The sequence below is a fragment of the Camelus bactrianus genome, chromosome 10, assembly GCF_048773025.1.
Source record: "Camelus bactrianus isolate YW-2024 breed Bactrian camel chromosome 10, ASM4877302v1, whole genome shotgun sequence".
In the NCBI taxonomy this organism is placed as follows: Eukaryota; Metazoa; Chordata; class Mammalia; order Artiodactyla; family Camelidae; genus Camelus; species Camelus bactrianus.
In genome coordinates this window covers 52,666,987-52,693,779 of record NC_133548.1, presented here as the reverse complement: position 1 = coordinate 52,693,779, position 26,793 = coordinate 52,666,987, and the positions used below count along the sequence as shown (strand labels likewise).

Genomic DNA, 26,793 nt, shown 5'->3' with positions numbered 1-26,793 from the left:
CTAAAATCATATTGCTAGTGATGGGTGAGTTTTCATTGTATTTAACATATTTGGGCAAATAGTCAGAAAAAAACGATGCTTTAAAAGAAGACAAGATAATAACTGCAATATAACAGAGGTTGTAATTCACCTGTTACCATAGGAAAACCAAGAAAGGGAGTAACTAATTCTGACTTGGGTTGGTGGGAGCAGGCTTCACGGAAGAGGTGTCATTGGACTGAGAATGAATAATCAGGGCTAGGTTGGTTCATTTTCTTGTTTCTGCACAGCTGTGTAGCTCGTATTCAAGAGAAATAGGGAACTCCACAGGAAGAAAGACACAGCCAGGTCTGCAGACCTGTCAGTCTGTTTGCTTCCTGGTCATAAAAAATTCATGCCAATTAATTTTAAACCAGGTAACAGGAAACGGAGGCTTAAAGCTCTAGAAAGGCATGCAGCAACAGCTCCGATCAGCGTCCAGTGCAGTCACTGTGGCACTTTCTCCTACTTGCCCCGCCTCGGTTGGGTTTTACACTCATTTGTAGCAGCAGTGGCATTCCTAGGTATTCTGTTATCAGCTCTTTCTATTTCCTTGGTTACTATCTTGGATCTTTGACTAAGTAATCACTTTCACTTCACATTTTCTAAACTTGGTTTTAGAAATGATGCTGCCTCCTAGCAAAGTGCCCTTTGGGCAACTTAACTATGCGTTCATAGATGAGTCGCTTTGGGGAAAACCTGGCGACTTAACGGAACAGGAAGACCCTGCCTTGATTTGGAAACAGAACTTAATCGGTGGCCTTATGACATGGAATGGGAAATTTGGGGTCTGAGGAAGGCCAGAGGGGAAACTGAATACGCTCACAGAGCACAGGGTCAGAAATGGGCCAGTGGAGACCGGAGCCCCGGGTCCTTTGGTTGCCAGCTGTGTGACCTCAGGCAACTTTCCTGACTCTTAATACGTGTCTGGTGTCTTTGCTGTTTCCGCTTTGAAATAGGACAGAGTTAGATTCTGAGATCTGGCTGCAGCCAAGTAAGGGACCTTAAGCCAGCCTTCCCAGGGTAAATCAGAGGCACTGCTGGGAGTTGGGCAGAAGTGAATGAGTGTTTAAATTGCAAATATTACTCATTTTAATGAGTATTAGACAAAAGTATATAAACAGCACATCCAGCCTATGACTTCAGAGATATTTTTACCTAGAATGACCGTGATTAAACATCCCTTTAAATTGATAGCAACCATTTTGCAGTTATAGAATCCATCTTCATTGAAAGGTGGTCTTCCATTGGGCCATAGAGAGAAGGGGAAGAAATCAAGAAGGGCAGAAACTTTTTTTAAAAATCTGTTAAAAATAAAGTTAAGTAAAATCTGGGAATTGATTGGGAAAAATTAGTAAACTGTAGTGGTGGTGAGACGTTGACCTGGTGAAGATCATGAAAGTGTTACCAACATGACTGCAGGGGGGCTTGGCCAGGTGGCCAGACCTCAGTGAGCTGCAGTTCTCACACCTGTAATGTCTCCCAGGCGGTTATGAGGATCAGAGATGATATCCACGGATGTTATCGGCTCAGTAGCTGTCAGATAGCAGGGACTCAGATATATGAGTTTCCTTCCCTTTTCCTTAGCCTCACCTTTTTAAGTTGAAAGTGATCTCTGAGATTGGCCAGGCCAGTTTCCTTACTTTCCGGATGAGGTAATGAAACCCAAACTGGGGGAAGACCAGCCCAGGCCTCCTAAAATCACGTGCTCCCCACTACACTGTGTGCACAGTGCCTGGCAGAGCTGTGACCACGGGCCTGAAAGGTCTTGGGGAAACTGAAAAAAAAGACATGGGAATGAAAATGAGTTAATTACGCAGCAGCATCATGGTGGGTGGGGAGGGGGTAATCAGGATTTGCTTGGGCTTTTCAGTGTAGTACATCTTCACAGCAAATTGACCTACTCTGCAAAATGTTAAACTCTATGTAGAGAAGAAAAAAAAATTGGAAAAATACCCCCAAACATTGGAAATGAGTATGTTGAAGTAGTGGCATTTTTCATTGCTCTGTTTCTCCTGGTATTTAATGATATCTTGCATTTTGACATCTCTGAAAAATAAAAATAGGTGCCAGAATGATTGGAAAGCTGAATTTTCTGTACGGAGAGTTGGGTACCATTGGTACCCTTCTTGGTATGTAACTATCACACTCTGCATTCATTGCCACACTTCATTTTTGAAATATTCCCTTCCAGCCCCTGACTATTAGCAGTCTCCCCAGCTGCGTGGGATCATAAGCAGTTGGAAAGCAGTATTGGGTATACAACCTATGATGCCTTTTAGTCCAGTGGTCTCAAGAGATTAATTGTGATCGTCTTCTTGTTTTGCAGATGGAAAAACTGAAAATCAGAGAGGGCTAGTGATCTCTGGGACACTTGGTCAGTAGGTAAGTGACAATGCTGAGTGTGAGCCTGAAACCAGATCTGTGTCTAGTCTCAGTGACTCAATCTCTGCAGGCCTGTCATCCCAATCTTATGACTTTTCTGATTTGCGCAATTCAAGTCAAGAAGTAAGATGTGTTGGTCTGGGGCATTTGGGTATTATTTGCACTTGTGGTTTCTGTTTGTTCCCACTGTAGAGATGGAATGTTTAACAGGCGGGTTTGTGGCGTCTTCTTAAGCATTGCCTGACCCATTCTGGATCGTTCGCTGGGAATGGTAGGGCTGGTTAAAACCTGGCCAGTGCTGTCACTAATGGGATATCACTACCCCTTCATCAACAGACCCAAGAGTTTGGTGCATATAGAACAGAGGGCCCTGGATTAGGGGGTCTGGGGATCTGGGTTTCAGTCCCACGATGAGCTTCTCTGGGACCTTGAGCAAGCCACTTAACTCCGGGTTCCAGTCATTTTTCATTCATTCTTTCAAACTGTTTTCCCTCAGAATATTTGGTGCCAGGCTCTGGTGCCAGGCAGGGAGGATAACAAGATACATACAACACAAGCTTTGCTCCGGAGACACTCACAGCCCAATTTATGAGCGCCTCCATTTCCTCATTACTGTCTCATCATGAGAATTTCTAACATCTGCTTTGGAGTTTACAATCTCTAGGGCATTTTGTGATCTTCCCCAAAACTCCATAAGATGGAAAGAAGTTATTACCATTTTGCAGAGAGAAAACTATGGCTTAGAGAGCTGGCTGAGGCCATAGAATGAGGGAGGATCAGAGCTGCCCTTGAAGCCAGATTTACTAGCTCCCAAGCATTTGTTTCTGATAACAGCAAACTGTTCCATTGATGGTGTTAGCATTTGAATGGGCATTTCTGTACCCTGCCCCTTAGCAGTGAGTGAAACACAGGGGAGATCAGCACCCAGAGGGAACCCATGCTGCTGCGGGGAGACTTTTCTGCAAGGAGTACTTCCCTGTGTCTAGCTGATTATTCCAGAAAGCAACGCCTTCTGCCTGTGAGTGAAGGCGGCCTTGGGCTCTGGGTAAGCTGATAACCAGAGGAAAACATGCCGCAGGCCCAGGGCCCAAGGCCGCCTCCTCCAGGTGGCTGGGACTCAGCATATCAGAGAGCCTGATGCAGGCCAGCGGGGCACAGCCTCCTTCGTCTACAATGACCCTGCTAAACGCTGTCGCTTTCCACCAAAGCTTAATGATCCTGGGAGCTTCTGCTTTTGCAGAGTTGCTTGGCCTCAGGCAAGATGTGGAGAATGATATGGATTAGAGGCTGTGCTGTTTGTTTGTGGGGAAGACAACTCCTCCAGTGTGAAGCTCTTGGGCTCCCTCAAAGTCGGGAATTTCAAAGGGTACGTGAATAACGTCAGGGACTGAGCCTGTTTTTTCTGTTTTACAGTGTGTGTACTTGTGGATTGTGGCTATCTTTGATAAAGAGGTACCGGCATATGTGTGATGTCTGGGATGTGCAGGATTTGTGGGGCAAGTCTGTGTGCTGTGTAGGGCATGGGGTACGTGAAAAGTGTGTGTGTGTGTTTAATCTCTAAGAAGCAATTCTTATGAAAAAAAGAAAACACTTACGGGTGTAATTTTTCAACAGGACCCAGAAATGGGCTTTTAATAAGCATCATTAAACTCTTTGATTACAAGGGGAGACCAGTCATCCTTTCATCCTGGCTTAGATCACACAGCTCTCCCTTGCCCTGTTCTTTGAGGTCAGATAAAAACTCATGCTATTTGTATTGGTCTTTCCAAAGCCTTTTCTCCCCATTCTTGCCCTCCCCAGCCCCTGCCGCTACCCCGTGCTTGTCTGATCTCCCCGCTTGAACCTCACACAGGGCTGGCGTCAGGGCTGACAGATGATAGCTGCGGGTGCGCCTGGAATCTGAGAGTCCTGTGTCTCGCACTGCCCCAGCAGGAAACTTGAGGGTCTTTGTTTCAGAGGTGCTCAGAGCTGAGATCTGGGGCCCCTTTCTTTCCCTGAGAGTCACTTACAGCCACTGACACCCAGCAGGGCTGTGTGTGTGTGTGCAAACCCCTTCCCTGCATGGTTTAGATTTCCCCTTGTCCGACACAGGAGGATGAGACGCTGTGTTGAAAGACAGGTTTCGCTCTGGACAAAAAGCATTCTGCCAGGTCTCCTAAGGAGGCTGGTTCCCAGAGTGATTATCTTTCCCAAGCTGGAAGCGAGGTGTGCCGCCACAGGAAGCCAGGTAGGCTTAGCAACGGGCTTATCAGGCTGTGCTGCGGGAATGTTCATTCATGTGAACGGGTCTGGGTTTGTGCAATTTTGTTCTTCTCTGTGCACAGGCTCAGTTCCCGGGCTGGTGTGTTCTGATTTGCATGGCTCCTTTTCAGAGGCAACGCACCCTGTAGGGTGTGGATTTTTGCCTGGTTTGTCCTTGTTCACCCCATGGGGCCCAGCCCTGGGGTACCCAGCATGGGGGTGAGTGTGCAGTGTTTGTGATCTACATAGACGCTGCTGGCTCCAGAGAGCAGAATGGCCCCGGAGGGGTACTGCTGCCTTATGTAACATACCAAGCCCTCATCTGAGTCCTTGCTTGGCCTCTTCCTGCAACAACTGCTCAATTTCTCTGTGCCTCTCTCCTATAGGGCCTGCCTTATTTGGAACATTCTGTCTAGTTCTTGCCCGTAGCTCCATGGCCGTGGCCAGCCTCTGGTCCCTATGGCTCCAGTTGTTGGCTCAGAACTGGCTCCAAACCAAAGAAGCCACTGAACATCAAAATCCTGCTTACACATCCCAGGTGGCTGTGCCGCCTTGACCTTGAGACTTACCTAGGCAGTTCTCCAGGGCTGGGACAATAGCCGTTCGGTGTCAGCTGTAAGAGACATCTATTTTATTAAGCACCTACTATGTGCAAAGCACTGTGCTAACATATTAGATATATTTTTTTCTAATTTTATACTCATTTTCCAGATGAGATAACTAAGTTTCAAAGAAATTAGCTGACCCAAGAGTACATAATTATTCAGTGATAGTGCTGGGACGTGAACCCAGGTGTTTGGGTTAGAAAGCATAAGGTTTTGATTTCTGTAAAGCATGTGGCACACAATGCCTGGCAGAAAATGGTTGTCACTTATTACTGATAATTCTTTTAAAAGTAATTATTTAATGAAGTACTTACCACATTTCATCCTAATCGTTGGTTCTTCTGTGGTCCTCTCTCACTGGACTGTGAGGTTCTTGAGGGCAGAAACTGGAAGGTACAGAGTTTAAAGCAACTGATCAATAAATGTTTGAGTGATTTAACAGTTTCTGTAATACTTCCCTGTACTGACCTCTGACTACGTGCTTGGCAGAGTGCTAAGTGTTTTGTAGGTACACGATTTTGTTTTCTTAAAATGGCCCTGTAAGATAGATACTATTCATAATAATATTTATAATAAGGAAACCCAAAGCTTGAAGAGTTTTGAGTAACGCTTCCCAGGGCTGGGAATGGGACCCCAGCTGACTGCTCACCTGCTGTGTCCTGCCTCGCCCAGATGCACTGGCCTCCCCCAGATGTCCCAGCGTCCCTCACATCCACAGCTGATGCCCTGGGCTCCTCCAGTGACTTCCTGTGAGGCTGTCACTCAAATCCAGTGCCTGCTTATCAGAGCTGTGTGAGGGTTCCATCCAGAAGGGACGGAGCTGGTGAAGGCTGGGGCACCCATAGTCTTGTATAAAAGACAGTCAGAAGAGCCACTTATAAAATTGACAAGAAAAGGGTGTCCTTCCTGAAGAGCAGACCTGATTTATAAGACACAGGCAGGGGTGAAGTTAACATCAGGAGTCACAACGTTTTGAGAACAGTGGTGAAACGTTTCAGTGGCATTTTCTGGGGAAATTTTTTGGGCTTGGCAAGCAGGTGGCCACAGACTCATTGGTGGGTGAGGCCGGATGAGGGGAAACGCCCTGGTGCCCTGCTCTCAAGGGAGGGCCTCCCTTCTGGGATCTTCCCCCAAGACCTCATGGACCAATGACTGATTTCATCACGGGGAGCTTCATCTTATGCAAGCTGAAGAAATGGTGTTCCACCCTCATTACCATAAGATAATTGACCCCTTGTGACTTTGTCCAAAGGCGAGCAGGAGCATGCACTTTTAGTGAAAGTTAAGGGGCAGGGAGGAGGATTTGAGTTGGGAAAGAGAGGGGCTTGGAATGGCTCTGGGGAAGTCCGACTGTTGACTCCTGGCAGGACCGGGGCTTGCTCTGCATGAATCCAGGTGTGTTCTGTGTCCCGAGGACTCTAGTGGGGTACACTGGTGCCCTCCTCTACAGGCTGGAACAGAACAGCTGCTTTGGTAGACCACAAGGGAACACTCCTTGGCCAAGAGAAAAGCAGGCAGAATGACAACATGCTGACATATAGTTAAAGTCTTCAGGGACATGTCTTTGGGTGGCTTAGGGCTTTGCTCCTCTGGGGGCTGGCCCTGTGCACCCCGAAAGCAGTGGCGATCCTGGGTCTTGCAGCTGGGCCTTTCAGGCACTTCCTCTTTCCCCCATAGCAATGCTTCTTAAATCCTGCTCTGCAGAGCCCCAAGGGTTTAGTGGAATCCCCTATGAGACGTCCACTGGAGGCAGGCAGACCATTCCCTGTGGGCTCCTGGACCCCACCTTACCCATCCTCTTCTCCTTGTTTGCACACTGGGTGTCCTTGTTGCCAAGACTGGTGTTTGGCCGCGCTGTTTGTTTATAGCCAACATTTATTCTCATTGGCCATTGTGTCCATTCTGATCGGTTGCTGTCTGTGCCATATCAGTTGTTAAATATTTTGAAGTTCACTCCTGTTTGCAAGCCTTCCTTTTGCACAGAGCCAAAGGTCCCATACCAGTTGCGTCCTAACGCAGGCGCGTCATGCCAGCCACCAGCCTGGGAGCCACTGCTGCACAGAACCGAAATGGTTCTATTATCTTTGAGAAGTGCTTGCTATGTTTCCTCCTCCATCCTAGGGCCACAGAGTCACCCGAATGTCACCAGCCCACGTAGCCACATGGGGCTCGGCAATTTGTGTATCCTTCCCACCGCCACCGAAGCAGAAGCCCTGGTTTTGCTGCCGTGTCAGACCTGGAAGCAGGAAGTGGTCTTTTTTGTCCCAGTCCCTGGCAGTCTCTTTAGCCGGCAGGTCGCAGGCTTTCCTGCCTGCCCGTGGACACGACTCCTGGATCCACTCAGCTGGGCCTTTGTAAACAAACCACTCTCTCAAATGAGCAGGGTGTGCTAGCTTTTCTGGCAGAATTCCCTATGAGAGTTTGTTCTTTCCTTCCCCCTTTTCTTGGAAAACAAGAAAGAAAAGCAAAAGGAATGACAGAAGAAATATTAAGTCAAAGTGCATGCATTGGAGACGCAGGCAGACCTGGATTTCTAACCAGGCTCTGCTCCTCATTAGCTGTTTGACCTCAGGGAAATGGCTCAATATTCTGGTCTCAGTTTCCTTATCTGTAAGATGGGAATGATGAGGAAAATGACAACGACATTACCACCTGCCTGGAAGGGTTTTAAGCATTTACCCGACAAGCCCCTGAGGTAAAGGGCACTCTTCTCCCCTCATCTTACAGATGAGGAAACTGAGGCACAGAGCAATGGGGTGACTATTCCAAGGTCACACAGCTAAATGGCGAAGCCCATGCTCAAACCTAGGTGGTCTGGCTGCAGAGCTCGCCTGCCAGCCTCTGTAGCTCTGTCTCAGGGCGTGTGGGAACTGAGTTATTCCTGAGTGACATGACTGCATTGAGGGTGTTCTTTCTACAAGCAAATTCTCTTCTCTTGTTCTGTGAACAGAGAACAAGAAAAAAATCTTTCCTTTCACTGAGTACCACTGTCTGTTGGGTATTACACTATGTGCTTTGTATTCGTTATGTTATGTAAATGTTACAGTTTCCATTTTTAATATTGTTCTAATTGTGTGGATGAGGGGTCAGCAGAATAAGCAGCCTTGTAAGGTAGTGAGCTCCCCGTCAAGGGTATGATCCAAACAGGAACAAGATAGCCCCTGGTCGGGGCTGTGGATTGGATTGTTGGCTCATCTCCTAGATTACACGGTACTTTTCAGTGCTTGGTCCAGGATCTGAACTGTTCCCTGGGTTTTGCCAAAGTAGATAGGATGGATTACCAGGGTTCCCCTGAGCTAATGACAGTGTTTTAGTGTTTTCTAGAAATCATACACTGACCTGAGCAAACAGCAGAGGCCAGCTAAGTGGTTTCTGCCTGTGTCTGAAATTTACATGATTAGGAATCAAGAAACTCAGATTCTAGTCTAGGTTCTACAATTGGTTGGGAAATCACTTAACTTCTCTGTAACTTTTGTTTAAAGAAAATAATAAAAAAAAACTTAAAAAGTTGTTATGCCTATAAAATAATAATAGATATAAGTTAAAAACGTCATGCTAATGAGGTTTGTTAGTGTAAATTCTTCCTCCTTCTGGTGACACCTTCAGTCTACAATGATTCCAAATAATGAATCAGGGACAAATACTGTCTCTCTGAGGGCTGGAGTCCGGGAGGAGGGGAGACTGAAAATGAGAGGATTACAGCCAGCCCATCATTTTTAGATTAGATAGCCTCCAAGCCTAAAGCAGAAACTTCCTCCTAACGTAGGCAGGAGAGGAAAGGATGAAGAACTTATCTCTGAGTTTCCTTGCAAACAAGGGGAAAAGGGAAAGCTGATGGATGATGTGTTCTCATTGGCTAACGCTGAGTCTTTGTGGAGGAAGAAGTAAACACAGATGACAAGCTGTTAGCTAGGCATAGAGAGATATAGCTCATACAGGAAGGGTAGATACATGATGTATTAAGTTAGGTTCCCAGGACCAGACTCTGGGACCAAGATTTGGGTGCAGAAAGTATACTGGGCTTGCCCTTAGGATCAACACCTGTACGGGGGTAAGGGAAGTAAGACTGGATCCAGGGGGTAGCTGAACATCAACGGAGTCACAACAGAGGCAACAACAGAGGCACAGGGAGCTCTGGAGCTTGGATGGTCCTTCACTACACGGCATTGAGTCAAGGGGAGGTAGCCTTACTGACCTCTCCAGCAACAGATGTGCACTGCCCCTGGGCGAGGCAGCTCCCTTGCACTGCAGCCCGTTCCTGGAGAGGGACTCCACCGAGCGCTGTCAGCAGCCGACAGCAACAGTCCCCGCAGCTGGGGGAATGAGTGCTTCGGTCCCATAGGGATTCTCTGGGCAGCACATCACAGCATCCGCTACACATGGCACGCCCATTCTGCCTTACATCCCACCGCAGACATCACGAATTGAAACAGCTGTCTACCACCATGTTCAGATGATGTCTCAGAATTTGTTCAGGTACACTATCAACCAGTGGGAACTGGCTCATGAGAAGGAACCTGTTGGCTCCCTTTGGCCTCTGCATCTGTAGGAGACATTCACTGATGGTGTCATAATAGGCCTCCCGTGTTATGATGACGCTTTCAAGATCGAGCAGTTGGCAAATCTTAGACAAGTTCCCTGACATGAATAGTGGAAAATGTGATTTAAACATACATATTTCCTTACTATTCCCTTTGACCACTTTCCATTTATCTGAGCTCTGGCTTGTTTTCCTCTTATCCTGCTAAACGCAGTTTTCCCCCCAGGATTCATTTCCTTTTCCTCCCCCTCTTTTTGAATTTTTTTTAAAAAAAATCAATTATTTTTGTTTTTACTTCCCACGCTCCTGTTATCTCATCCATTTTTATTTCCTCCATCAGCCACTTCGGACATCCCTCCTTCACTCAGTTCATGTTACAGGTCACCTGCCTAGTCTGTCCATCTCGTTCTCCTCTCCAGCCTCCAGAACGACAATGAATGACATCCAAGGTTAGCTGAAGAAGAAACAGACAGTTAGAGAGATTAAGACGCTTTCTGGATGAGACACCTTGCAGGAGACTGGGGTGGACTTTATCTTGGGCCTGCTACTTCCCAAAGTCTGTATCCTTTCTTGAATACCCTTGACATTTGTTGGGGTGATCTCCTGATGACCCAGGTTCTCCTTTTTGCATCGTGCCTGGCTGAGAACTCTACATACTTTAGCTGTTAATCCCATTGGTCATTATGAACCATTGTCGAGTGCAGGGAGACCCTTCTCCTTTCCCTGAATGGGCTAATTATAGAGTACTGGGTGCAGCCTGGCCCCTGGGCCTACCAGCTATCCATGTCATTTAATTCCAGAGATGCTCCAATGGTGGGGAGCTTTTGGGATCACAAACTCAATGTCAGGGTCGATGTGATGGGGCTGACACTGAAGCCAACAGATGACTTGTTAGGATTCTTGATAAATGAGACTTCAGTCAGTCCAGCTGGTCAGCTGCTGAAAGCCGGGTGGCATCACGGAGGGCCCCACCTGGGGCTCTGTGCTGAATGCCTATGCTCTGATCCGTCATCCTCCTTCAAGGAAGGTTCATTTGGTGAAGAGGGGTCTCTTGCTTTTAGCTGAGGGCTGGTTCCATCAAAACCAAGAGTCAGTTAGATTGTCATTAAAGAGGACCTCCAGAGACTTCTATTCTGTGCTAGAAATGAGGTTAAATCCTTGAAGCCAGAGAAATAAAACCAGTGTCCTACCTCTTCACTCTTAAAATGTGGGCTGGTATTTCTTTGCCATTGTGTACATGGAAGACCTGGGCCCCACAGCCTCCTGATGCTGTGAGGCTTCTGATTCTGCCCTCTGCCCTGGAGACAGTGAGGTCTTTGCACGGAGAGGAATTTAGAATCCTCAGGGTGAGAGGAAAGAGGTTGATTTGAGTCCTTGCTCCTCTCCCTGATGCAGATTTTCTGTGTGACCTTGGACAGGGCACTTGACCTCTATGCCTCAGTGTAACCTCAATGTCAATGTAGAAAGTGGCCACTATAATACCTGAAGTGCCTACTGCTGGAGAAGCACCTTGTGTAATGACCTGTATGTAGCAGGCGCTCTGTGAATGATACCATGGTTTCCTTCCCCACCTTCACCTCCTTACTTAGCAAGATCAGTGAAGTTGTTACTAGACACTGATGACCTATAGAGCAGGACTATTTCTTCACAGAATGTTTTCAGTCTTCACTGGATGATCCAGGGCTGAGTGGGCTCTCTGCGCTCCATCCAGCATGCTTTCTCTCTGGACCCAAGGAGGCAGGTTACATCTTCAATACCTCCTACCAGCCCTGACTTGGAGAGGGTGCCTCTTCATTTTCTGATTCATCACCACCACCCCAATCTTCCTTCCTAGTGGGATGTCACCAAGATTTCTCAGAAGAAGGGGTGGCTATGGTGGTGGGGAGAGCTCCTACACCCTGAACTGGCTTCATGAAAACACAAGATGCTCTTGACCTCTCTAAGACTCAGTCTTCTCATTTATAAAGTAGAGTAATAATACTTCCCTTGTGGCATTGTCTGAGGATTGCATGTGATAACACACATGAGAGCGTGCTGTGGAACCATCATGAGGTTTGTGATTACGGATGCTGTCTTTTGTCTGTGAGTTTCCACCTCTTGATCTGACCCCTTCACCAACAGCTCCCTGTACAAGTTCCCTAGTGGATCTGGACTATGCAGACAACTGTCCAGCAAGCTGTTTGTGGAAGTTTCACTCTGACCCTTCCCAAGGAATGTGCTTTAGTTATTTATGTCTGTCTACTTCTCCAAACTTAAGATATTTAAGAACAAGGTCCAGTCTTCATTCATCGATGTCCCCAGGATGTAACAGATGTACCAGAATTGTCTGAGCAAATACACGAAGATGAAAGGTAATGAACGCTATGAGTATCTGCTCCACATCTGCTCTGGGGATGTAAGGTCTAGCAGCCTGAGGCGGCTGATGCTATTCCACACTTAAGAAAAGGAAACTGAGGCCCAGTGAGGTGGAGCCACTTACTCCAGAGCACCCAGCCAGTAACTAGCAGAGTAAGGGACGCAGCTTCAGGGCCCTCGACTCCCAGGCTAGTTCTCATCTCCCACCCTGAGCTGTCTCTCTCCCTCTTTTCTTTTCAAATGATATTGCACAAATATCATTAAAACAACCATAACAAGGGAAAAAATAAAATTAGCCTCCATCTCACCACTCCCAGCAAGTCAGCAGTTTCCATCTTTCCACCTCCCCGCAGTCTCTTCCCTGCATATGTTCTTTTTTAATAACAGCATTAATGAGATATAATTCACATGCCATAACATTCACCCTTTTAAATTGTACAATTCAGTGTTTCCTAGAATATTTACAGGGTAGTGCATCTAATTTTAAAATAGTTCATAGCCCCAAAAACAAACCCCATCCTCATTAGCAGTGTCTCGCTGTTCCCTGCGCCCCCACCCCAGCCCCTGGCGTTCGCTCATCTTTCTCTCCACATAGATTGCCTATTCTGGACATTTTATGAAACCAGAATCATATAACATGCTGTCTTTGTGTCTGGTTTCTTGCACTTAGCATAATGTTTTTAAGATTTTTCCATGTTGTGGCCATCCATCCATTAGTATTTCATTCCTTCCTGTGGCTGAATAATACACACACACACACACCCCTCACTTTGTTTATCTAGGTATCCGTTGATAGATATTTGGGCTATTTCCACTTTCTAGCTACCATGAATAATGCTACTAGGAACATTGGTGTACAAATTTTTGTGCAGACGTATGCTTTTCGCTCTTGGGGTATATACTGTAAATGCTGTTGCTAGGTTCTGTGATAACTCTATGGTTAATATTTTTTAGGAACTGTCAGTTCTCAAAAGTAACTGCACCATTTTACATTACCACCAACAATGTATGAAGTTTCTAATTTTTCCACATCCTTCCCAACTGTTCGTTGTCTTTCCCTCTTTTTTTAGCTCTCCTCGTGGGTTTGAATTGGTATCTCATGATGGCTTTGATTCAGATTTCCTCTAAGGACTGGTCAGCATGTTTACATGTGCCTATTGGCCATTCTTATATCATTTTTTTGAGCAATGTCTATTCAAGTCCTTTGCCTTTGGGTTATTTTTCTTTTTATTGTCGAGTTATGAGTTCATATATATTCTAGATACAGGCCAATATGTGATCCAATGTGTGATTTGCAAGTATTTTCTCCCATTCTATGAGTTGTCTTGTCACTTTCTTGATAACGTTCTTTGTAGCACAGAAGTTTTTAATTTTGATGAAGTTCATCTTTTTTTTTTTCCTTTGGTCACTTGTGCTTTCAGTATTGCATCTAAGGAACCATTGCTTAATCCAAAGCCGTGAAGACTTACTCCTCTGTTTTCTTCTAAACATGGTGTTAGTGTTATAGTTTTGGTTCATACATACAAGTCAATGATCCATGTTGAGTTAATCTTTGTATCTTGTGTGACATGTGGGACCAACTCCATTCCTTTGCATGTATATATCCTGTTGTCCTGGCTGCCATTTGTTGAAGAGGCTGTTTCCCCAGTGAAGGTTGATTTCTGGACTCCCAATTCTATTTGATTGATCTGTGTGTCTGTCCTGGATAACAGTGTCACACTGCTTTGATTGCTGTAGCTTCAGAGTAAGTTTTGAAATTGGGAAGTGTGGGTCCTCCAACTTTGTTCTTTCTCAAGATTATTTTGGGTATTCTGTGTCTCTTGCATTTGTATATGAACTTTAGGATTCACTTACCAATTTCTTAAAAAGTAATCCACCTGGGATTTCATTGGGAATGCACTGAATTTGTAAATCATTTTGGGAGTATTGCCATTTGAACAGTATTGAGTTTTCCAATTCATAAACGTGGGATATTGTTCCCTTTCTGTGGTGTTTTATCATATTTGATATTATTATACATGTAACATATAAAGAAGTCTTGCACTTACAAAAAAGTCTTGCACTTTTTAAAAAATGTATTCCTAAATATTTCATTCTTTTTGATGTTATTGTCAATAGAATTGTTTTCTTGATTTCATTTTTGGATTGCTCATTGCTAGTATATAGAAAATAAGTGATTTTTGTACATTGATCTTGTGTCCCACAACCTTACTGAACTTGTTTATTAGTTCTAATAGTTTTTGAGGATTCATTAGGATTTTCTATATATAAGATTTTGTCATCTATGAGTAGAGATAGCTTTATTTCCTCCCTTCCCTAAACTGTCTGCTTTTTCTCCTTTTTCTCGACTAATTCCCTGATTAGAACCTCCAGCACAATGTTGAATAGAAGTAGTGAGAGTAGGCACCTTGTTTCTAATGTTGTGGGGGTGGGTTTCAAGCTTTCACCATTAAGTATGATATTAGCTGTGGGTTTTTCAGAGATGGGCTTTGTCACGTTGAAGAGTCCTTGTATTCATAGTTTGTTGAGCATTTTTGTCAGAAGAGGTTGCTGAATCTTGCCAAATGCTTTTCTGTGTCTATTGACAGGATCATGAGATTTTTCTCCTTTTTCTTTTAATGTGGTGTATTATATTGATTGATTTTTTAATGTTTAACCAACCTTGCGTTCCTTGGTAAATCCCACTTGATTACAGTGTATCATCCTTTTCATATCTGTTGGATTCAGTTCAACAGTATTTTGTTGAGGAATTTTGTATCTATAATCACAGGGGAAAATTATCTGTAGTTTTTTTTTTTTTTTTCCTTGTGGTATCTTTGACTCTGGTATCAGGGTAATGCTGACCTCATAAAATGAATTGGGAAGGGTTCACCCTTCTATATTTTGCAAGAATTAATGAAAGATCTGTGTTAATCTTGCCTCTTTTTTTTTTTTTTTTTTTTTTTTGAGAACTCTAAAAAGTTATGATGAGGACAAAGCTTAGGACAGCTCACGGTTGTACCTTACTGTGTATCTAATGTTGGAGGAGTTTGTGGCCCCAGAAACTTGACGTTAGATTGAAGCCTGACAATTTCCCTATGAGCAGGACAGGGACTCTCCTGCTACTGTACCAGGCAAGATGTTCAATACTGGGAAACTGAGGTGGACAGACAGATATGATTCCTGCCTTTTTTTTTTTTTTTTTTTCCTGTTTTAAACATGTCAGCACAAATGCCTGGATGAATTCTCCCTTGAAGCAAAACTTTCTCCTCCAAAACGGATAACAAAGTGGCCACCTGCTGACCCAGACCAATGCTCACACCATTGTCTCCCCTGAAACCCATCCCTGTCCTCCTAGAAAATCAAAATATCCACAAGTATTAATAGCTCGGCATCCAGGTTAACAGAAGAGTTGTGTTTGTTTCTGTTCCTTTTTCACATGTGAAAATGAGGAGAGACTATTCCTGAGTGAAATTGCTTGGAACAAGAAACAAGAGTCTGAAATGCAGCAATCTCACTACGTTACGGGGCAGGTAACGATGATGTTCACTCCCTGAGCGTTTCTGAAGGAGCGACGCTGTGAATGGCGGTCATTCGCTCCTTCCTTCTATTGCTCTGTTAATTCATTCAGTAGTTCCATATTAAGCTCCTTTTCTGTGCCAGGCCCTATGCTGAAGTGTTGGGTCATACAGATGGGAGTGCATTTCTGTCCCAGAGGAGTACCCGGTCTGGTGGGCAAGATCAGTCTGTAAACAAATAGTGACTCCCAAGCAGATGCCATAACACAGGCATCAAAGGAGGCCACGGGAAAGTAGAGGGAGGAGATAGCAGGGACAGACAGTGTCGGAGGAAATATGACCCAGCAGGAAGCTTGCAGGATGTATGGGGATTGGCCTAGTGGGCCTTTGAGACAAGAAGAACCAGGAGGTCAGCGAGAGCAGTCTGTCTGCACATTCAGAGTCATTTGCAAGGACTCAAAGGAACAGTGCTGAATGACAACTTGGAGAGACCCCAGGAGGCAGATCCTAAAGGGCTTGTGTGCTTTTTGAAGAAGTCTGCACTTCATCCTGGGACGGTAAAGGTTTTCATGACTCAGGACCTTTTCCTAAACAGCAGCCCAAGGGCACCGGAGAGGCAGAACTCTAACCATATGTGACCTTGGAGCACTGTCCCTGAGTGGAATGCAGGCCTTTCACAGAGCATCCCCACCTCCTGGACCCTGTCTTCCCTCCCACAGCCCTAGCAAGGCCATCCCTGCTCACTAGGAGCTCGGGCTTAAGAATATGGAATTCTGGTCCTGGATCTTATTCCAAACTGGAGTGGATAACACTGAATCCCAGTTTGCTTGCTGGTAAAATAGGGACATAGAAGCCTCCTTCCTAGAGTTACTAGGAAAACAAAATGAAGTAAAGGATCTCTAAAAATCTTCAGAAATCTCCACTGTAACCTGGACCAAAGATGTGCTTGTCCATTATGGGAGTAAGACCATTGATGCTGGGAGCTGTGCAGACCTGGGTTCAAATTCCAGAGCACCCCCTGGCTGCTTGACCTGGACAATTACTTTCTCCATGAAGTAGAAATGACCACGATGCCTCCCTTTTGGGGGGCAATGAGAAGACAGTGTACTGGTCCCTGTGACATCCAGGCACATCAAAAGCACTGAGGAACTGTCTTTTGAATCTGAATGTGAACCAGGAAGCTCTGCTTCTCCTGGAGGTTCCTGGAGGGCTGGCCACACATCCCCCTCACCTCTCCATGTGCAGGGCCTAACACTAGATACAGATGCTCAGATGTTTTTGTTGTTGAGTTTACTTCCACCTCTCAATCCTTTACTCAGGCCAGGTTTCTGTCCAGTTGATAAAAAAGAAGTGACTGGGACCTTTTGGAAATACAAATAAATCAGTACAGAAAGATTTTTAAGTCATCTCATTTTATACGTGTATTTTGCTGAATGGGCCAAGCAGGTATCAGTCAATTTGGGGCTTCCTTCATGGAGCACGAAGGGCTTGCAGCTTCTGCTCCCACTGACCCAGTGTGGCCGCCCCAGTTTTTCCAGCCAAAAGGCAGAGCAGTATCTCTTGTGCACTGAAGAGTTCGGAAGTTTAAACTAGGAGAGATGTGGCCTTAATGATGTTTTATACCCAGGGGCCTCCAGAGAAGAGACTTCGGGAAGATTAAGTGGGACAGGAGGCTGCGGGAGCCACCTGCCGAGGGGCAAGGATGCAGAGCAATGGGCATTACACCCTCGAATGTGTCCCAGGGGAGGGCACGTGTGATTGCAGCAGCCCTGGCAGCAGGCTTAGTACAGTCGATGCCCCGGACTTGCTTCCATCTCCAGTCTGGTCCCCATACTTGGCGTTCACTGTTTCTTCTGTTTCTACCCAGATGGGGAGGAGGCTAGCTATGGGACCCCACAAAGCCCAGAAACAGGCCCCAGGAGTGATGGTACCGCCTCCATGATTTTCCATCAGCATCACTTACTAGGTGTTAGGCTCTGGGATGAGTGAGACAGGGCTCCCCTCAGAGCTGCTCGCTGCAGGGAGACGGCCACAAAGGGATGCAGGAAGGTCTCCAGGAGCCCTTTGGAGGCTGCAGTGAATCTACCTGGAGCAGGGGTGAGGGGGTGGGGTGCAGAACAGCGAAAGCTGAAGAAGAGCAGGGGATGTTTGATGTGTGTCTTGAAGGATGAGAGTGTACTAGACAGAGGAGGAAGCCGGGGTCTTCCTGGTGGAGGGCAAGTTTGCACAAAGGCTCTGACACCTGATGGGCCTGGAGTCCTGGAGAAATGGGGAAAAGTGGAATGCAGTAGCAACAAGGAGTGAAGGGCAGATGTGGGGGAGGTGGGAGGGATGCGATGGGAAGACAGGTTCTGCCTGGTTAGGAAGCACTCTGCAGGCCAGGCTATAACATGAACTTGACATTCTGGGGGGTGGGGAGGCAAGGTCAAGGGTCCGAGTAAGTTAGGCCTGAAATAGCTTGAATGAAAGCATCAAGTAATCATCTATGAAGCCCTACCAAGCGCCCCGCTGGGCTGGGCTCTGGGCATCCACACGTACAGGAGACTGGACACTGAGTTTTATTCTCCATCTCGCTGCCAGCCTGCCACTCTCTCCTTAACACCCTCTTATCTGGTGTCCCTCTCACGAGATGTTAAACTTCCTCTCACGAGATGTCACTCATCTCCTGCCTGGAGCACTCACTCCAAGGTCTGGGTAGAAGTGATGAGGAATCAGCTGTGAAAATGAACCTACTGACACTTTAGGAGTTGGGGCAGCAGGGCAGTTCCTCCAGGGCTAGTGCCTAGCAAGGGAGTCCCTAAGGAGGCAGACTTCAGCTTGGAGGGCCCAGCCTCCCTGGCCCCAATGCCAGAGTCTGTGGACACTTGGAGGGCTGAGCCACAGTGTATCCGGGGACTTTGCCGGGGAGACACGTGTGCACGTGTCTGCTGTGCGGGCAGGTGCGTCTGGGCCCGTAGGTGCTTGTTGGATCATCTGTGTTCCTGGACCCCATGCACTTGTCTGTGTCTGCACGTGTTGGCGCGCCTGTGCGATTTCCCTTCAGGCTCTTTGTTTCTGGGAGGGCGCAGAACCCTTGTCTCACCTTGGAAACAATCCTGTTGTTTGTGATTTCCTGATGGTGACAGTGTCACCGCGCCCGCCTGTCACTCGTGCACAGACACACACATACCCGGCACCGCTCGGGAGCTGCTGGCTCAGAGAATTCCTGAGAGACTGCCATGTGCCACTTGAGTGGCTCGCTAATGGGCTCTCTTCCTTCCGCAGAAAAATGGTCCAGGAAACATTTCTGGAAATTAAATTTCAGTATTGGTTTAACTTCAGTAAAATCCAAGGAAGATGAAGTGGCAAGGATTTGGGGACTTCCTCTGACTTGGCTCAGTGGGAAAGCTCCTCCACCGTCTGGAGTCTGGGAATAGAATCATTCCATGAGGTTTTGGGGAACTGTCAAGCAGGCCTTGGTTTTGGTCCTGAGCCTTTCATCAAAATGCTGACAGCGAGGCTGTGTACCCTAAAGGGTACATTTCTGCAGGGCTAGAGAATAATCCAGCAGTCATGAGTCACTTTGTCTGGCCAGTCTCATTTTCCCAGTAGAGGCAAGAGCTTATAACTTTGCTTCTAGACACAATCAGCCATCATCGCTGACTCCTTTCTTGGTGAATGGCATTGCCATCCTCGTGGTATCCCCAGCTCCTAAATCTCCCTGTCTTAAATCCTCATTGGAACAAGATGGGAAAATAAACAGTCAAATGAAATCGATACCTACTGTTCCCCGACGTGTTACTGGTCACGCACGTGCTCCCCAGCGTCTGCTTCCTCCTCCCTTCTCCTCGTGTGTCTGAGAAACCAAGAGGACCTCGTTTGTGCTCTGCTGCCTGAGGCAGAACGAGCTTTTCTTGTTCTCTTTTACTTTGTAGAGAGGTGTTGCGAGACAGCGAGCTGAAATCTTGTAGGAAGGAGGCTTTTGGAGGCTTCCTGGTCAATAACACGTTCAGTTTGCTCTCAGCCCCCACCTCATGCCCCCTCCCCTGTCCCCACCACCACCCTGTGCTCTTTTGAGGCTGCATGTCTAAGTCGGGATGGTGAGAACTGGCCATTAAAATAAAGAAGACCCACCCCCTTCCCACAACCACCACCACCACCAAGAAATGCAACACAGACTCCAAAAGCCAGGGCTTCAAGTGCCTTTGGAGATATCTGTACCTGCATCTCTGTTTTCCAGAGGGGAAACCAAGGTCCAAGAGGCTTAACCAGTTACTCCAAGTTGACCTGATGGAGGCTGGCCCAGAGTTCAAGTCCCCTCACTCCAGAGTCAGCACTTTACTTCTCTGGCCCTAACTACAGACCATACAGAAGGAGCGTACCACAGCATTTCCCCCAGATGTTCTGCCAGCTTTGAAGCAAATACAGTCCTGACAAGCATGGTGAAAAACCAAGGCGTCGCAGTCCCCAAGACCTAGGTTCACGTCTCGTCTTTACTTTGACTCACCGTGAGTCAGAGGGCCAGTTACCTTTACCTCTTCGAGCCTCAGTGCCCCCATCTGTAAAACAGGGACAACAATACCACCCATCCTTGTAGGGCTGTTTTAAAGATTCCAGGAAATCACATATTTGCAACCCTTAGTAGCATCCCTGGCTCAAAATAAATGATCAACAATTGTTAGTGCCCCTTCCATCTGGAAGCTGACAAATTCAATTAACCAGAACCACCCCCATCCTCACCCCCACCGGCTTCCCAAGCCTCCTGGTTCACAGAATCATCAGTCTTGTGCTGGAAAGGAGCTCCATAAATCATCTGGTGCAGCCCCCGGGGAGCAGCGCTCTCGCTGCATTTGGCTTGGTGTGGTCCCCGGTCTTCTGCTGGCTCAGCCTGCCTTACTGTAAGCAGAATTCCCACCAGCGCAGCCAAAAATAAAAAGGGAATAATGCTATAATGGGTGGATTCCACCCAAGGGCTAATATTAGCTGGGCAGGAGGATAGGGGATGGACCTATATTTAGAATCCGTGTCTTCAGCCCTTTCCTGAAGCAGCAGAAGTTGGGGGGGTCGGAGGGGAGGAGTGTTTGCAGGCAGGGGACTCCGGGAGGCAGCCTGAGCATCTGGGCTTTCTGCCGTCCTCTCTCCTCAGGAAGTGGGGGAGCAGGAAAGAAAGCGGGCGGGAGGCGGGGAGACTGCAGAGTATGCCCCCTCCCCCGCAGAGCAGCCAGGAGTGTGGTAGTGACAGAGGCTTTGGGGATCCCAACAGGACCCCAGAGCAATTGGGCCGGGGCTGTGGGTGGCCCGGATGCACAGAGTCTATCACCTTGTACTCTGAGACGGCGTACAGAGAGGGATGCTGCGGGCCTGGTCCTCCTAGAGATGCCTGCACCCCGGTGTTTTGGGGTTCTGGTCCTGGGCCAGGGGAGACCTGCAGAGATTGTGGACTCTCTGACAGTAGCCCTTCCCCCGTCCTCCCTTTCCCCTTTCCTCTCAGGGCCTTGCTCCAGTCTCTCCCTGGAAGCCCTGCCAGCCCTTGAAGCGCTTCTGTGAGCTTGAGAGAGGGACTCCCTTCCTCCCATCCTCCAGGCAGACATGACCCTGCCCCAGGGCACACAGCTGGGCCGGCAGAGTGGGAGCTAGGTTTCAGGTCTCATTCACTACCAGGTGGGCGTCCTTGTGCAGAGCACAAGCTGACCAACCACACGCGGCAGCCCCGACACTCCTTCTGCACTCAGGCACCGTGTCCCCACGTGTGCTGTGCACAGCACCCCCGTCCTCTCCTACCACAGTGTGCTGTGACCAAATGGAAGGCTACAGCAGGGCACTTGAGCCCTGGCAGCTGAATGAAATGGCCAGTGGCCTGTGGTCCAGACTGAATTCTCCCCCATAGCTGGATGATTCCAGCAAGGAGCTTCCCTACACAGGGTCTCAGTTTTCTCATCCTTCAAATGAAGCAGGTGAACTGCATGATCTCCAGGGCCTCTTCCAGCTTTGCAGTCTGGGTTTCTGCTCATTTGTAGGTGGCCGAGTGAAGGTATAGTCAGAAAAGCATGTGTGCTCTACCCTTCTTCCAAATCAAACCCACATGATCCAAAGAGAAGTAGAAATTACTCTTGATTTATTCACAGTCTGGCTTTCCTGTCATTTGCTCCCCTCTGTTGGAGTCTCGGGCTGGACCAGAAGGCCTATCCGTCCATGGTACTGAGGATTACCTGTCACCCTGGGAGAACCAGTCTCAAATCGTATTTCCCCCCAGGCTGTCTCTGCAGCTGGGGTGTTGGGAGGGGCTTGGGTCTGGAATTTTCACCCAATAAGCCTTTGGAAACTTGATAAGCCTGCAGCCCCTTCCATGCAGATTTTCTAGCATCACGTCACCATCTTGAAATGGCTACCCAGCTGCATTTTCTAGCTTCTTTTTTCCATCTTGGAGAGATGAGTAAGCACCAGGGAAGGCCTGGGGGATGGAGGCAGGCCAGCAGCAGAAGTGGAAAGCCCAGGCTGTGGGTGCCTGCCTGCACAGCCGTGTTTCTCTCAGTCGGCTTGCTTGTTTGCCAGCCGCAGAGCAGCAGCGGCCTCTCCACCTGCAGAGGGCAAAGCAGAGAGCTGGCCTGGGCACAGACGCACGTGTGCCCACGTCGCCTGTGGGCACTCGGTGCACATAAATAACTAAGAACAACCAGACTTTCCAGGTGAGATGTTTGCATGTGGTTTGTGTCTGAGAGGCAGAGGCATCAAAAAAAAAAAAAATGGTAAAGGATTGAAAACACACACAGACACACGGCTCAGACATATCCAACAGCTTGGGACTTCTTTGGGCCTTGTTTGTTCCCGCAAATAGATTGTAACTTGGCGATTTTAGAATCAGAGGATGTCAAGGTTGTCAAACAATGTACAAGATTATTCAGTCTGGCAGATTCCAAACTTTTATTGGTCACAAAAGCTTCTCTTCAAAGGAAATTTTTTTAGGGACCCACAATGTACAAAATAGAGGAAAGCAAGTTAAAGTGGGGAGGAAGGGGAGGGGAGATCTTAGGATGCCTCCTAAGCACAGTTTGAAAGACACTGAGCTCTCCCAGCTCCTTTGGAAACAGGCCCAGAGAGAAGGACCCTGGCCCAGGTCACATGCTAAGTGAATGGCAGGTCCAAGAATGAACCCAAGCCAAACCACGGGGACAGTCAGGTCACAGCTGGACTAAGATGAAAAGACTGCTTTTCTCTGTGCTCCAAACCCAGCCATCCTTCTGCTGCATCAGGCTGCTGCCACTCTTACACGGTTGGGCCTTTCTTTTCTCCCCCTAATTTATAGCAGAATCATCAAATGCCACAGCTGGAAGTGCCAGCTCAGTGGTTTTTAATCTCTCTTCTGCCGGAGCTGGGGTTTCAGCAGAGGGTGGAGTAGTTGGTGGGGGGGAGTCTGGGGAGATGGGTGGCCTGGCAAGCCATTTGGGCAGACTAGCTCCCCTCTTACCTGACTCCCAAAGATGTACTCTGGAAAAATAGGAAGCAGATGGAGGGAGCTCCTTTAAACAAAGAAAAGGCCTGAGAAACTCTCATTAAGTACAGACTTCCTCAGAGGAGGAAATCAGCGACCTGATTCGGTTGACACCATGGAAAAGAGGCTTAACTTTCAAAGGAAAGAGAATTAAAGGAGCAAAACCCCTGTATCTCCAATCTGCAGGAGCAGCACTTGTCAACCCTCTCAGCCTCAGCAAGCCAGGGAGAGCAAAAGACTGATGCCTCCTGCAAAATACCCTCACACAGATTTAGGAGCAAAGCCAGTCCCCCTTGGCCAGCGGGGGGCCTTCTGCTTTTTTGCCTCTTGTCCTCAGCCCCTGCCGCCAGCCAGGTACTTGCATTTGACCTGTAAGTTTCAAGCACTTATGAGCTCAGGGCACTCCCCGACACTAGGGCCTCCCTTCTTGTCGGAATGCCTCCCATTTACCACCCCAGCCATCTCAGCCCCAGGACCCTTCCACCTTTCTCTTCGCCCACAAATGGGTGATGTTGAGGAATGTGGAAGCTTGCTGAGATCCTGCAGGCGGAGGCTAGTGTTCTTTCTTCCCTTCCACTGGATGCTGGAGCAAGCGGAGCAGTGCACACCCGTTCCTCCGCCAGCGCACAGCCCCTGCAGAGCGAGGCTCTCTCCTCCCTCACAGCTTTGCGGGGGTCTCCTTAACCTGGTGTTTGCAAGGCTCGTTCCTGGCATTGCATCCAGTAAGCTTGCGTCTGGCGGTTTGATCCTGAGCTTCTTTGAGGAGGTTAGGCCTTTACTGCTCATTAACAGGATGCTGCTGACAAGGCTGGGGAGCTCCCGTCAGCCTCAGGAGCCCAGGGCTTTCACGCAGGCGTGTGTGGTGGAAGACCGCGGGGCTGTGCTGACACAGGCTGGGGCTCTGGTCCTGGCCCTCCTGGATGCTAGCTGGGCAACTACCCTCTCTGAGCCACCATTTCTTCCATTTAAAAAGCAGTATACCAAAGAAGATTGTTTTGAGGAGTAATTAAAATATTAGTGGGTGCTTTGTAACAAGTCATTCCTCACCTGCCAGTGAAGCCCAACTCTCATGACTCCATGTGATTTGACACAAATCAGAGCTTAGCATCTCCCACCTAGAGTTCTACCAGGACTGCTCTCCAGGGGGCTGAGGGGAGCATTTATCACATGTCTTCTATTTAAAGACACATGCAATTAAACATTTTAACGTCCCTGACGTTGAGGCTCATCTTACACACCATAGGCGTGTCATAGTTTACTTGGTATTGTTATTGAGGATTTTCCCTCTTTTCTCAGTGGCTCATAAAGTAACGGTGTATCTTATGACTGGAGTGGCTGTAGCTGATGGCATCTCCAACGTGATGAAATTGGGTGTTAGGTACTTACCACGTGCCAGGTGCTTTTCTAGGCCACTTTACACACGTTGCTTAGTCTGTGCAACAACTATGAAAGGCAGGGATTGATAGCCCCATTTACAGATGGAGAAGCTGAGGCTCCCAGAGGTAACAGGTCTTGGCCAGAACACAGATTGAGTTGTAGAATCAGGATTCGAACTGAGAACTGCCTCATTCCAAGACCTGCGGCTAGGTCAGGAGGTGTGTGGAGAGAGAAAGCTAGTTTCTGTCTGCTTCTTAGGACCATCCTGGAGTGGATCCATGTTCATGGTCTGAAGGGCGCTTTATTTTAACAAACAAAATCACATACGTTTACTGGGTGTCTGTTATGAACTGGGCACATCCTAGGCCATGGAGGTTCGTGATAAAATATCTGTAGAGGTTAAGATCCAAGACATCCAAGCAGTTACAACCCATTTAATAAGTGGTGTAACAGGACTTTATAGAATGCTGTGGGAGCATGGAGGAGGGACCCTTGCCCTAGGCTAATGGAGCCATGGGGAGTTTCCAGGAGGAAGTGACCTGATTTGAAACTTAGCCTAGCAAAGTGGGTTGAGCATGGAGCATGGCATATTCCAGGTGGAGGAAAGAGCCTGTGAGAAGAGGCCAGAAGGTGTGTGGCCTGTTGGAGAAGCTGAATGAAGATCTAGATCTATACTATCCATTATGGTAGCCAACAGCCACACACAGCTATTGAGTACTTGAAATGTAGTTAATCCAAATTGCTGCGTACTTCAAGTGTGAAATACACACTGGATTTCAGAGACTTAGTATAAAAAAAAAAGTAAAATGTCCCATTAATAATTTTCTGTACCAATTATATGTTAAAATTATAATGTTCTAGATAAAATATATTTATAAACAAAGCAATTGCAATCTTATTAAAATTAATAATAGTGGTTTTCTATTACTTTTCTAAAGAGTGACTTCTAGAATATTTGAAATCACATTTGTGGCTCACACTATATTGGGACATAATGCACCATGAAATGGGAAGTTATTGAAGGCTTGTAACCTGGGGAAGATAAAGCAAGGAAAGTCAGTTAAGAAGTTGCATTTGCTGTATTAACTCATTTAATCCTCAAGACAACTCTAGGAGTAGAAATTGTTAAATTCATGTGTACAGAGAAAGAAACAAGCTGAGAGAGGAGGATGACTTAACCAGGGTTACCCGCCATGACCCTGCTCTGTGCAGCGCCATCTCTAAGCAGTTCAGAGCTCACAGCCCAATACTGCCAGGGGCACAGCCAGAACCCAGGTCTTCTGAGTCCAGCCTGGCACCTTTCCCACTCTCTACACCCCACCTCTGGCTGCCAGCCTGAAAGTGAGCATTCAGCTTAGGATACAGACACCTGGACCATCTGGATCTAAACTTTTCACACCATCCCTATGATTGAGTTTTCTTTCTGAACCATCTGGATCTAAACTTTTCACACTGTCCCTACGATTGGTTTTCCTTTTGCAGATGCTTTCCTAGGTCCCATACTCCAAGCAATTGGCAAAGATGTGGTACCTGGCAATCACTCCCCCTGTAAATGAGCTGTGATGCCTGGCTATTTCCCCAACTTCATTATTGACTGTTTAGATCATAACTGTTTCCAGAAAAAAATGTACTTTTTGAAAGAACATGGAGCACTCCTAAACATTTACCACCACTTCTAGAAAGATTGTTCTGTGCCGGCCCCCACCCCCTTGGCCGGATCATATAACACACCCTATTCTCCATTTGCACCACATCCTGTTCACCGGAAGTTACAGGACTGAGAAGTAGCTCAACAGAAACACAGGAATGGTTCCAAACTCCCTAAAAGACTATGTCTTCCTGGGGAGCAGGATTTTGTTTTCATTTTCTAAAATTGAAGATATCCTTACAAATTATTACAAAATAAAATAGTGCAGAAGGTCTTAGAGCGAAAAGCAAAATCCTTCCCCAACCTCAGACCCCCCTCCCCTAAGACAACCACATTTAACTACCTTTGTTTTTAGTTCTTCTGGTGGTTGCTTCCACATCATTAAATAGCATTTGCTTAAACTGCTCCAAAGTGATATATCAGCTTTCCCAGTATCCAGCACCTCCCTGCTGAGTTAAGTGAAGGCTTAGCTTACTGAAGCCCCACCTCCTCCCAGGGTATACTTGCAACTAGGCATCAGTGTGCATCACATTTTTAGTTCTTCCTCTGGTCACTTTTATGACTTGAAAGAGTACACTTCAAAGAGAATATCTGTGAAGGGTCAGTGCTTCTCTTGGACATGTCTCTCCAAACTTCTCTTCCAACCACAGGACAGCTTT

General features: G+C 47.1%; 1 protein-coding gene across 10 annotated transcripts in view; it reads left to right on the top strand.

The window, feature by feature from the left end:
- TENM4 (teneurin transmembrane protein 4) overlaps positions 1–26,793 on the top strand; it is a 743,689-nt gene that overhangs the window by 168,079 nt on the left and 548,817 nt on the right. For all 10 annotated transcript variants that reach the window (XR_012509759.1, XM_074372753.1, XM_074372746.1 and 7 more), the window contains exon 2: positions 2,348–2,403. The gene's annotated coding sequence lies outside the window, so the exon portion shown is untranslated. The remainder of the gene's footprint in view (positions 1–2,347; positions 2,404–26,793) is intronic.